We start from the raw sequence: 14,202 nt of genomic DNA, 5'->3' as shown, positions 1-14,202 counted from the left end.
GTGGTAGTTTATGTGTCTCCAGGAATGCATCTATTTCTTCCAGATTGTCAAATTTGCTGGCATATAGTTGCTCATATGTTCTTATAACTGTTTGTATTTCTTTGGTGTTGGTTGTGATCTCTCCTCTTTCATTCATGATTTTATTAATTTGGGTCCTTTCTCTTTTCTTTTTGATAAGTCTGGCCAGGGATTTATCAACCTTATTAATTCTTTCAAAGAACCAGCTCCTAGTTTTGTTGATTTGTTCTATTATTTTTGTTTCTATTTCATTGTTTTCTGCTCTGATCTTTATTATTTCTTTTCTCCTAGTGGGTTTAGGCTTTCTTTGTTGTTCTTTCTCTAGATCCTTTAGGTGTAGGGTTAGGTTGTGTATTTGAGACCTTTCTTGTTTCTTGAGAAAGGCTTGTACTGCTATATATTTTCCTCCCAGGACTGTCTTTGCTGTGTCTCACAGATTTTGAAATGTTATGTTTTTATTATCATTTTTTTCCATGAATTTTTTCAATTCTTCTTTAATTTCCTGGTTAACCCATTCATTCTTTAGAAGGATGCTCCTTAGCCTCTTGGGCTCTTTCCAACTTTCCTCTTGTGATTGAGTTCTAGCTTCAGAGCATTGTGGTTTGAAAATATGAAGGGAATGATCCCAATATTTTGGTACTGGTTGAGACCTGATCTATGACCCAGGATGTGATCTATTCTGGAGAATGTTCCATGTGCACTAGAGAAGAATGTGCATTCTATTGCTTTGGGATGGTATGTTCCAAATATATCTGTGATGTCCATCTGGTCCAGTGTGTCATTTAAGGCCTTTATTTTCTTGTTGATCTTTTGCTTCAATAATCTGTCCATTTCAGTGAGGGGTATGTTAAAGTCCCCTACTATTATTGTATTATTGTCAGTGTGTTTTTTAAAATTTTGTTACTCATTAGTTTATATAGTTGGCTGCTCCCATGTTAGGGGCATAGATATTTAAAATTGTTATATCTTTTGTTGGACAGACCCTTTGAGTATGCTATAGTGTCCTTCCTCATCTCTTATTATAGTGTTTGGCTTAAAATCTAATTTATCTTGTATAAGGATTACGATTCCAGCTTTCTTTCTCCCCCTTGCCCAGGTTTCTTTTGACGTCCATTAGCATTGTAAATTGTTTTCCATCCCCTCACTTTAAATCTGGAGGTGTCTTTGGGTCTAAAAGGAGTTTTCTTGTAGACAGCATATGGATGGGTTTTGTTTTTTTATCCATTCTGATACACTTTGTCTTTTGATTGGGGCGTTTAGTCCATTTACATTCAGGGTAACTATTGAAATATATGAATTATTGTTATTGTATTGTCTGTAAGGTGACTGTTACTGTTTATTGTCTCTGTTCCTTTCTGGTCTACTACTTTTAGGCTCTCTCTTTGCTTAGAGGACCCCTTTCAATATTTCCTGTAGAGCTGGTTTGGTGTTTAATTTTTGCTTGTGCTGGAAACTTTTTATCTCTCCTTCTATTTTCAATGATAGCCTAGCTGGATATAGTATTCTTGGCTGCATGTTTTTCTCATTTAGTGCTCTGAATATATCATACCAGTTCTTTCTGGACTGCCAGGTCTCTGTGGATAAGTCTGATACCAATTTAATATTTCTACCATTGTATGTTATAGACTTCTTGTCCCCACCTGGTTTCAGGATTTTCTCTTTGTCACTAAGACTTGTAACTTTTACTATTAGATGATGGGGTGTGGACCTATTTTTATTGATTTTGAGGGGGGTTCTCTGTGTCTCCTTGATTTTGATGCTTGTTCCTTTTGCCATATTAGGGAAATTCTCTACTATAATTTGTTCCACTATACCTTCTGCCTCTCTCTCTCTTTCTTCTTTTTCTGGAATCCTAATTATTCTAATATTGTTTCATCTTATGGTATAGGTCATCTCTTGAATTCTCTGCTCATGGTCCAGTAATTGTTTGTCTCTGTTTTGCTCAGCTTCTTTATTCTCCATTGTTTGCTCTTCTATATCATTAATTCTCTCTTCTGCCTCATTTACCCTAGCAGTAAGAGCCTCCATATTTGATTGCACCTCATTTATAGCTTTTTTTATTTCTACTTGTTTAGATTTTAGTCCTTTTATTTCTCCAGAAAGGGATTTCATTACTCCAGAAAGAGTTTCTCTAATCTCTTCCATGCCTTTTTTTAGCCTAGGAAGCACTTTGAGAATCGTCATTCTGAACTCTAGTTCTGACATATTACCAATGTCCATGTTGATTAGGTCCCTAGCTGTTGTTACTGCCTTTTGTTCTTTTTTTCCTGTGGTGAGTTTTTCCAACTTTTCATTTTATCCAGATAAGAATATATGAATGAGAGAATAAAATACTAAAAGGGTGACAAAGACCCCAGAAAAATGTACACTAACCAAATCAGAAGATACCCCAAACTGGAAGGAAAAGAGTGGGAGTAAAAAGAAATTTTAAAGAAAATTTAAAAGAAACTTAAAATTTTTAAAATTTCTTTTACCCCCAATATGTGTGTGTGTGTGTGTGTGTGTGTGTGTCTGTATTAGACTGGTGAATGGAACAAAGCAACCCACTTAATTTTGGGTATATTCTGGTCTCTTAGAAGAAACTACCTCCCAAAATTTTAAAGAAAGAAAAACTTATAAATATACAAAAATAAGGGTAAACACAATAAAGGGATGGAATATGACTGTAAAGATGAAAATTTAAAAATATCTAAAAAAGGAATTGAGAAGATAATTAGGTTGGAAAAAGAAAAAAAAATGGAGGAGAAAATGTGCTCAGGCTGGAGACTAGAACAAAGCCATGTGCTATATTTGGGGTATATTTTGATCTATCAAAAGAAATTGTATCCCAAAATTAAAGAATAAAAAACCTATATGTATTTTAAAAATTAAGCTAAATACAATGAAGGGATTAAATATGGCTATAACAATGAAGATTTAAAAGGATTTTTTTTTAAGAAAGGTATTGTTAAGATAAACTAGTTAGAAAACTTTAAAAGAGTAAAGAGGAAAAGTTAAAAAAATAGAATAAAAAAATAAAATTACAAAAAATTTAATTTTTCAAGACTAGAAGATCATGGGGAAAAAGCCATGAAATCTATGAGCTGCTTTCCCCTAACTCTGTAGTTCTGCTGTTATCCTTGATCGGTGAGCTTGGTCTTAGCTGGATATTTTTGCTGATCTTCTGGGAGAGGGGCCTGTTTAAGTGATTCTCAAATGTCTTTGCTTGAGGCTGAATTGCGCCACCATTGCCAGGGGCCAGGCTAAGTAATCTGCTCCGGTTTGTTCTCAGTAACTTTTGTTCCCTGAATGCTTTCCATACAGCTTTGGAGGATGGGAATGAAGATGGCAGCCTCCCAGTCTCCTGCCTGGAGGAGCAGAGAGCTCAGGGCCCCACTCCTCAGTGCACCCTCAGAGAAAAGCAGTCAATGACTCTGGTGTCCCTGTTCTCTGGGTGTGGTCTGTGATCTCCTGGCCTGTGAACTAGCATTTCTGTCTCTTGTGCATGGCCCTGTTTGGAGTCTCCAAACCCAGCAGATTCCTGCCACACATTCCTGTGCCACTCCTGGAGGAGGAAGGAGGAGGTCGGTCTCAAGATCTGTCAATTGTGGGGTTCCTGCTCAAAGAGCAGTGGTGTGACTATGCCTTGGATCATGGTTTAAGGTAACCCTGATCTGAAAGCCCACTCCTTGGCTCTGTCTCTATAGTCAGCTTCCCTGCTCCAATACCTGGGAACTCTGCCACAGTCAGACACTCACTATCTTTCTGTGACCCTGTGGGGCCTGAGACCACACTGTCCCAACAAGGGCTCCACCCCTGCTTAGCCTCTGGTGTGATGTCCCTCAGTGGAGCAGACTTCGAAAAGTTTCTATTTTGTGCTCCATTGCTTCACTACTTGCCAGGAGCCAGCCCTTCTCCCTGTCATCTATCTTCCTGTGGTTTCAGATTCATTTCTCCGCACATCCTACCTTCCAGAAAGTGGTCTATTTTCTGTTCCTAGAATTGCTGCTCTTCTTCTCTTCTATCTCCTATTGAGTTTGTAGGTGTTTGGAATGGTTTGATGACTATCTAGCTGAACTTCTGGGAGCTAATGTCATTTCAATCTGCTATTCCTTGGCCTCAGCTCTCTCTCTATTGCTTTAAAAACAAAAATTGTTAGGGACTCCTGGGTGGCTCAGTTGGTGAAGCATGTGCCTGCAGCTCAGATCATGACCCCAGCGTCCTGGGATAGAGTCCCCACATGTTGGACTCCTTGCTTAGCTGGGAGTCTGCTTCTCCTTCTCCCTGTGCTGATCTCCCTGCTTGTGCTCCCTCTTACTCTCTCTTTCTCTGTCAAATAAGAAAATTCAATCTTTTAAAAAAATTGTTCAAAATAATGATTATTTGGGGGCTTAAGTGGGTAGGAGAAGATCAATGAAACAAGATGGGATTGGGAGGGAGACAAACCATAAGTGACTCTTAATCTCACAAAAAAAACTGAGGGTTGCTGGGGGGAGGGGGTTTGGGAGAAGGGGGTGGGATTATGGACATTGGGGAGGGTATGTGCTTTGGTGAGTGCTGTGAAGTGTGTAAACCTGGTGATTCACAGACCTGTACCCCTGGGGATAAAATTATATGTTTATAAAGAATAAAAAATTTTAAAAAAATGATTATTTCTAGAACTTCACATAAGTTAAATTGTTTTTACATTTAAAAGTACCAAATGAGAGAAAAATAAAAATTTATTTGATGCACAAATATAAGTTTTATAGGTGTTGTCTGTACTTGGCACAATAAATATCATTAAATTAAATTAAATTAAATAATAAAAATCATTAAATTATTTGTTGAATTAATGACATAAAGTCATTAATTTAACAAATATCTGTTTTGTATGAGAGAATACAAAAATGAATAATATGGTCTCACATCTACTATTGTAGAAGGTTACATGGGAAAATCAAAGTTCTGAATAGACCAAGGGAAATAGGAAAGGACAAAAAAGGAGAATGGCAAGAGATAGCAGGAAATTTTTACAAAGGGCAATGCGGCTTTGTGGCATGAGCAGTCTTTGGAGGTTTTGTGAACACTGCTTCCCCATCTGTAAATAGAAGAGCTATTGAAAAGAATTAAACATGATATAGAGCTAAAATAACTATAATTGTGCCTATAATGGAAAAAGTAGACAAGGAGTAGTTCTTTACATTTGTGGGTAGATTAGGTAGATCTTACTGACTCAATGATATGGGAAGGATACAGAGTGGGAGGAAAGGCCAGGGAGAAACCCAGGAGGACACCATGTTTCTGAGTGGATGAGCAGATCCACAGCATTGTGGGATGCCAAGAACGAAGATAAGAATTTAGTCAGGAGCAATGTTTGGGATAGAGGATATGATGGGTAACTAGATAACATGGGTGAAAATTTCTGGAAGGAAGGATATAAGTATACAAGTTGTTTGAAATAAATGTGAACCTTAGATACTTATGGAGATATCTGAGAAGCTGAATATCTGAAACTAAGAGCATGGAATGTTTATTATATGAAGACCTAGTATGGGCACCAGAGCTTTGAATTTGGTTTTCTTATAATCATCATCATCAGGATTAACAATATTTACTTTATATTTCTTTAGTAAACAGACTTAGAAATTCAGCTTTATGATGATACAATAGCAAATAAGTATAACTTTCGATTAAATGCATAGTAATTGGCATGTAAACACTCTTTAATCTTCTTGACTCTCTAGGCAAGTATAATGGTTAATCTAAAGTTTTATCTTCCCTAAGCACCAGTACAAATCACATTTTTATCATGATATATCTTAGTAAGTTTTCTCACTGACTGTTAGTTGAAACTGATGATGTTTTGTTCAAGTAGAGTTTGATCATGAATGAGTGGAACATCTTTGGGACTTTAGAAAAGGTTTTATAACATATGCACCTGTGTGTATATAAATAAATAAATAAAACTGCATTAAGCAACTAAGTAAGCCATCCACTTATAATATCTAATTTAGTCATCCAACAACCCTATACTGTAGAATTTTAGAGATGAAAGTGACTGAAGCTTGGAGATATTAGGAAATTTTTCAAGTATTAATACTATTAACAATAATAATTTCATATATCAACATCTCATGTAACAGTTAAATTAAGAAAAAAAATGTATTTAACCTTTAATTGAAATCAATCTATGGAGTATTTGGGTCTCACCCACTAATCCTGGATGGTACAGAGGTCTAGAACCCAATTCTCTTTGTTCTAGAAGGATTCTGAGGTTATACACTGAACCCATGAACCAATTTGTAAACCCAGCAGGTCTCATATGTAAGCTGTATAAAACCATTAAAGAATTAGATAGTTCTTTCCAAATTCCCTTTCTCTCCTGCTGCTTACCAAATCATGAAATTCCTTATTCTTCATGAAAATGCCTTGTGCTGAGAGGAGTTTCTTATCTTTGGAAATCTTGACATAAGAATTGTGTTTCTTTACTAAAAATGTCAAAAGATTTTTATGGAACAAAAATCCATGGAAGGATCTAATTAACATCAGGTTGCATAATATTTGCGTTATTACCTCATAGTATTACAAATAAGAGTGGAAAACTCTCAAATCAATCTATATCAAGGAAGAAGATGTATGAATAAAAAACAAAAAAATATATGAATAATAAAGGAAAAATTAAAAGGAGAGTTGAAGAAGTGAGGGAAATCCAAAGGATAAAGGGAGAGAGAAGGGCATTTGGGGGCTATTAAAGAGCAGGAAAAGAGGGGTGGAATGTGGAACGAGGAGAAGGAGAGGAGATAGAGGATGGATGGATGGATAGATAGATAAATAGATAGATGCATAGAAGGATGACAGATGCAGTTTTTTTTTTTGTTTTGTTTTTACCTCAGAGGTACTGGTTTGTAAATCATCAGGCTTATACACATCAGAGCATGCACCATATCACATATCCTCCCCAATATCAATAACCCAACGACCTTCTCCATACCCCCTTCTCCCCCCAAACCTTCAGTTTGTTTTGTGACATCAAGAGTTTCTTATGGTTTGTCTCCCTCCTGATCCCTAGCTCCATTTTTTAAACCACGTTTATCACAGCAAATTTATTTTTCTCACCAAGCTTGTGATAACTAAGCCACTGATACTCATCTCACAGATCTAGCTCTAACATATCCAGTAAGTAAAAACAGAGGGAGATCTGCCTACTACTGGAAAACAAATCGATTTACTAAGGAGAAGAAAATTTTCTTTATAGCTTTTCTCTGAGGTCTATCACTTTTATTTGTTTGTAATGAGTTCACATGCTATGATGTGCAGAGCTGGGTTTATGGTCATACAGATGAGTTTCGATTCCAGATCTGCAACACAGTGTGTGACTTTGAGTAAGTTAATTATTTCTCAGAGTTTCAGTTTCTGAAAGAAAGATAAAGCAAGCCATATTCCAACAGTGACGAGTACATGAGATTAAACAATGAATGAAATGAATGAGTAAAGGAACAGAGCTAACATTATGCTCTCAACTCAAAGGTGCTCAATAAATGTTATGTTCTTCCATTGTAAGAGTAACCTTATTCTCATCTTAAGACTACAATTAAGATATTTCTTATTCATAACTATGAATTATGTAGAACATGTAAACAAATGACTAATATTCAAAATGTCATGTTATTCACCTATTTCATTTTCAACTCAAACCACTTTTTCCAGGAATCTCTCAAACTCGGAGCTTCATTGTTTCCTTTTGATACTTAAGTTTCTCTTATAAAACAGTGCCTTGCTTTTGTTGACATTTTTAAAGAAATTTTTCTTAATTTATTTATTTGAGACAGAGAGCGAGTGTGCACAAGGAGAGGTAGTGGCAGGCAGAGGGAGAAAGAAACACACTCCCCACTGAGCAGGGAACCCAATATGGGGCTCGATTCCAGGACCCTGAGATCATGGCCTGAGCCAAAGGCCAATGCTTAATCCACTGAGCCACCCAGATACCCTGCTTTTGTTGACTTTTGTCATTGTCTTCAAGTCATTTAAAGTTTCCTTGTTTTGATTTTTGAACCAGATTCCTTATTTAAAGATGGAAATGTAAGGACTACCAAAGTGTTATCTGTCTGGACACACAGCAGATAGACAAAAACAAAATGTCTGCTACTTATCCCTGGTGACATGGACAGCTTTTCCATCACTTCCCGCCTTGCAGAGACCAGATGTGACAAAACTGGCTTCACTGGCACTGAATAAACAGTTTTGAATAAGGATGCCAATGTTTCTATGCTATGACATAGACTAAGAGAAGACTTTAATGTTTATTTAATCTACAACATAAGGTCATTATAATTTGAGAAAAATTGAAAACATTGGCTGTACCAAAGCAAAAAAGAAGAGAAGAAAACTCCCAAATTAGACCTACTGGTATACTCAAATGGATCAAGCCAAGAGTCCATGATAACATTGATCAATTATTTTATATTTAGTATGTGCTCACAATGATACTGAGTGCCTTCAAACATTCCATCACTGATTGCTCCTCATCACAACCCAAAGAACTGGATGACTGTTATTCTCATCTTACAAATGAGGAAAATAATATTAAGTACATTTTCAAATTCAACCCACAAGTAAGTGCCAAAGTTGAGATACAGTGGTGTTTCCAATTCCAAAGCCTAAATTGTTTTTTCCATTCTGCTTTGCTCCCTTTCAAAGTTCACATACATTTATTTACTTAGAGTAATATGGAATCTTTACAGGCACCTGATTATATAGACAGTACCCTAAAGTTAGTAGTGGAGGATCAATAAACTTTCAGATCTATCTATAAAAATAAATGCCTACAAACTAAAGCTAACAGAAGCTCAAGGTAAAAACTGAATCATTGTTTCCTATATCCTGAACATCTAATAGGTATGATTGTTTTATTTCTACTCAACCATTCTCAAATCCTGAAGGACTGGTGACCTTGACTTATCTGAGTTCAGTTTAATAGAAGAATTGTACAAATTTCCCACATGCAAACATAGTCACTCTGACATTCTAAATGGAGCTGCCATCTATCAATTTGTTGGGTTCATCAGGGAGCCCTGTGTAAGGCTTTATAGTGTATATAGTATCACATTGAGGAAAGTAAGGCAGAGCAGACAGATTTATCTGATGTACCATTCATCTGTTATACCTAAACACCCCAGCAGAAACAGCATGGTTCATCCAAAGCTCTTGCCTGGTCAAACTAATTTTAGTGTGAAGGCTGTGATACCTATGATCACTCAGAACACAAACCTAGTATAAGACAATTGCACTTCAGTGTCATTAAGGCACAGCTGGCTTAAGGCTCAAGGATGGATATTTCATAGCTTAATATTTGTTCTGTTAGCTTTAGTTTGGAGGCATACTAAAGGTGTGGTGTGGAGGGCTGCTTCTTCTCATGTCCCATCTTGTAATTTTGGTGGCAGCCAAGAGAATGTGGTTTCAAGACAATGAAATGATTAATAAAAATCTTACCCCTTACTTTCAAATACCATGGCCAAAAGCGCCACTAAAAAATATGATTGAGAACACTAGGCCATGACAATTCAGCGTCCTCTGACATTAAAGGTCCACTTCCTTGAACTGGTAGGTTTGGCACCTGTTTCCTGTTTTCTCACTGCTCCAACAGTGATACCTCAGTTCAGGATAATAAGCTTTCCTTGTGAAGAGCACAGTTTTTCAGGCAAGTTGGTCCCAGAGGACTCCAATTTCTTAAGGAGTCATTTTTTAATGGAACACAAGTTACACATCAATCTCAAGCTTGTAACTTCACAAAGAGTTCAGCGGTTTCCCATTGTACTTTCTGATTGAAAAATATGGCCTCTGGGTAGTTCCCCAAAGGTTGAAATGCCCCCTGGGAGAATTTTCTGCAATTATCCTAACTCTGAGTAGTATTGCTTGCAACTTAAGTTTTCATGCTGTTTTTATCTTTGTTTCTCTGCTTCACGAGATCTAAATGCTTCATGAATTTAGTAACTTCACTAAAATCATAAAGTCAGGTTTACGAAGAGAGTTATGGAGGGAAGACCTTTCACGGAATATGCAACAATTTGCTAACCTAACTAGCTGCTATATGGTTTTGCAAGGACTGCCATAACAGAGTAATACAGACTGGGTGGCTTATACAACAGAAACATATTTCCTCACAAGTTCCAAAGACCAAAATTGAAGATCAGGAGGATGTTGGCAGGGTTGGTTTCTTTTAGGCCTTTCTCCATGGCTTATCGATGTCTGTCCTCTCCGTTTTTTCACCTGGTCCTTCTTCTGTGTCTGTCTGTGCACTAATCTCTCCCTTAAAAGGACACCAGTCATTAAATTAGATCACACCCCAGTACCCTCATTTAACCTTCATTACCTCTTTATAGACCCTGCTTGCATATACATTCACAATCTGAGGCAGTAAGAGTTAAAATTTCAACATGTGAATTTTGGGGAAAGAGGAGGAGAGAGACAAAGGTCGGCCCATAACAGCTGCATTTTATTGTTTCTCCCCCGGCCCCCATATGGGCCTGGATTATATTCTTCTGCTTTCTGAAAACTTCACTCCTGAGGCAACTCCTGTCTCCCATAGACTACCAACTGGTGAGTATGATCCAGACCCCTGTCATCAGCTTGCTTCATCTACTGTCTTTTCATACGTATCTTTATTATACTCTCAATGTCTCCTCACACTCAACCTGAGCCAGAAGTGCTTAAAAAAAAAAGTCACTACAAGTCTCCCTCCTTTCTTGCCTTTCAATATCATGAACAATGGGAGGAAGTTGCAATAAACAAAAAAGGCAAGAAAACAAGTGATCCATTTGCCCTTGAGCAAGCTACAGTTAAGACTGTGATTGGAGGTATCATGTTTATGTTCATGCTTATTATGAAATATTTTGTAAATGAAACAGAAATAAAGTCATGTGTTTTAGAAAATGAAATGAGCTTTTCCTTTACTCCGCTTTCATACTTTTTTTTTTCTCTTGCTCTTCATTTTATTTTATTTTATTTTTTTAATTTTTTATTTTTTATAAACATATATTTTTATCCCCAGGGGTACAGGTCTGTGAATCACCAGGTTTACACACTTCACAGCACTCACCAAAGCACATACCCTCCCCAATGTCCATAATTCCACCCCCTTCTCCCAAACCCCCTCCCCCCAGCAACCCTCAGTTTGTTTTGTGAGATTAAGAGTCACTTATAGTTTGTCTCCCTCCCAATCCCATCTTGAGTGGTCTAAGGTGCCAGACTCAAGCTCCGCTTCCCCGCTTTCATACTTTTTAAAACCACAAATCTATTTCCATGTAAAAATATGACTAAATCAAAATAAAAGTGTTAGCATTCATTTTCCCCAACTAGTGACTTCATTTCTATTTCATTTTATTCCAGTAATTAGTAAATTAAATGATTAGGATTTAATTGAATTTTTAGGCTGCTTTCAACTCCTAAAGTTTAGACCACTTAAATATCTAAAATTTAGCATTTGGCATTTAGATAATCAGGACAATATGAAAAGCATAGTCTTTATCAGCACTGCTTTTTTTCAGGCAAGCCAAAGGTATCCATGGGAACATATTATATGTTTCAGTACAGAAAAAAACTTGGAGATCTGTCATAGCAATATTAACATTGGTAAGTTTTCCAGCTGGTTAGTCATCTTAATGATGGCATACTTTATGATTAATATTGCTCCTTTTCACTGAAGAACCTCAAGGGTTTTCACAGTATCTCTAGCCAGGTTCTTTAGTAGGTATTTAAATGATTCATGTTTTCCCACTGACATTTGCATCACCCCTGGGTAGATTATTTGGAGTGAAATTAAGGAAAGTTTAAGCTGTAGCTAAGTAATAAGGCTCATGTGAAGACGTAATGTTACTCTGTGTGAACTTTGTCATGCTATGGTTGAAATATTCTTAATTTTTATTAAAGTCAGTGTGTAGCAGAATGCAAGGAACATTAAATGGATCCTGCTTCTTGTTTGTCTAAAATGCCTCTGGGTTTTTGATAACTATGCTTTTGAGTTCTGGGACTCTGACAGCAAATATACATTCAAGAAGACAAAAGAATTTTAATAGGTGAGACTGAACAAGCTTAAGGGAAGTGGATTTGCAAAATGAGAGAAAATGCTTAATGAAATATGGTGGACGAATTGGCCAATCTAGCAGTGTCTCTATTTTTAACCCAATTCTCAGGCAAAAATCCCATCCAATTTCTGAAGGCTCCCATCTTTGGAGTTACAAAGCAGGCAGGGGAACTTGGGAGCACCTGTGCCAAAGGGCCGGGATGTCTCCTGACCTTTCTGTTAGGTCCATGGTCAAAGGAGCGAGACTAATATGAAGCAAAGGTCAAGCAAAGCTTTATTTCGCACCAAGCATTGATAATCAAATTGACTGGCCAACTGACCGCCTCTTGCAAAGAGAAGACCCTTCCCAGCCTCACAGACTAACTTTAATAGAGTAAAGGCCATGTGGTTGAGCCTGGCCACACACAGGTGGCCAATTGAATTATAATTCACCCTATAGTAGTTATTTGAACTAGCCTATCACTCTGGTCAGAACTGGCACCCAAAAGGCAGGGCCCACATTCTTGGGTGGTTAGGGAGGTGCTTTCCTGATTGGGTGTCTCCACCTGGCTTGGCTCATCCTTGTATTCTGAGCTCTGTTACCTCCCCCTGACCTGACACGTCCTAGTATATGGGCTCTGTTATCAGGGGCTGGTCAGTCATATTTTTCTGGTTTCCCAGACTTGTTTCTAAGTAAGTTCCTCTGGGAGGGCAGGGTCAGTCTAAGTTTACTGAATAAACAACAAAATGGCTCACTCTGGCTAAGCAGGCCCTTACATTAAGGATAAAGAAATGGAGGCTCAAGCATCATAAATAACTTTCCTGGGGCCAGTTAATTAATGCATTTTACGTAAATAGTTTTAACTCACGTCTCTATGACTCCAAGGCCCATGTTCACCCCATTCACCCTCTTCCTCTAGCTTGAGAGAATAAAGTATACTAAGAAAAACATAGGGTCATGAAAGATCTGGGATTTGGGGAAGTAGAAAGTAAAGTGCATAAAGGACATAGACTATAATTTCAGAGTACTAACCCTCACAAAGGAAGCTGTGGAACCCTTAAACTGAGACCAAAAGAAGCAACTATCCACAAAATCCCTTTGACAGTACCATTAGCCTCTAGCCACAACATCACCTTGTGCATGTGTGGCATGTATGTGTGAGCATGTTATGCATATATATCATACCTTTTATTTATTTTCATCAAAAATCAAAAATTTCACCAGAATAATTTAAGGTCAGAACACCAAATAGTCATTTTAAATTATTTCAGAGAGCTTGATTTTCCAAGAAACTGATTTATATTCTACTTGAGTAAACAAAATCCAATGTATCTTTAGAGTGCCACATGGATAATAGATCGCGTCCAAAGAAAACCACTTTAGCCTTGTAGGTTCTGCATGTGGGTCTCCATGGAGATAATGCCTTCATGAGCTGTGAACCCTAGCAAACTTATCCTTTAAAGAAAGAGATTAGGTGAATCCTTTTGGGGTTAGGTGAAAGGAAAATACTTTATTGCCAGAAATAATTTTATTGATGGGGATTAAAAAAACAGGTAGAAAATTTTCTTTTGAAATAATTATAGTAAAGAGCAACAACTTGATAAATGCATGGGCTTCTATTCACAAGTGTTGCATATTATGCTCTTTTCCTTTTCCTATATTATTATTTTTCCTTAACTAGTAAATCAAGTCATGATCACAATGAAACCCAAAAAAAGGCTGTCTAAAAACCCTTATTTTTATTCATCTAGTATGCTTGCTTAATTTAGGATCATATGGAATGAGAGACACAGCATCACAAGAAGCAGTTTTGATAACATGGCTTATTACTGTGTCTGGGCTTTTGGGCTGGATCTAAATGCAGCAAACTTATTTTTAAGGGGAATGCTCAGAATTTGGAGCATATTCTTTTTTTTAGTTAGGAAAAATCATATATTTTATTATAGAAAATAGAAAAGTATTAGAAACAGAAAAAACTATCTACAATCCCAGAACAAAAAGACAATTTTATCACTACTAATATTACAGTTTATTTCCTTTCAAAATTCATTTCCAGGGACACCTAAATGGTTCAATTGCTTGGGATTCCAATGCTTGGTATCCGGTCAGGTCATGATCCGTGGGTTGTGGAACTGAGCCCACAAATGGGGGTCTGGGATTCTCT

The sequence above is a fragment of the Mustela nivalis genome (genome assembly GCF_964662115.1).
Source record: "Mustela nivalis genome assembly, chromosome: 4".
NCBI lineage: Eukaryota > Metazoa > Chordata > Mammalia > Carnivora > Mustelidae > Mustela > Mustela nivalis.
This window is presented reverse-complemented; position numbering follows the sequence as displayed.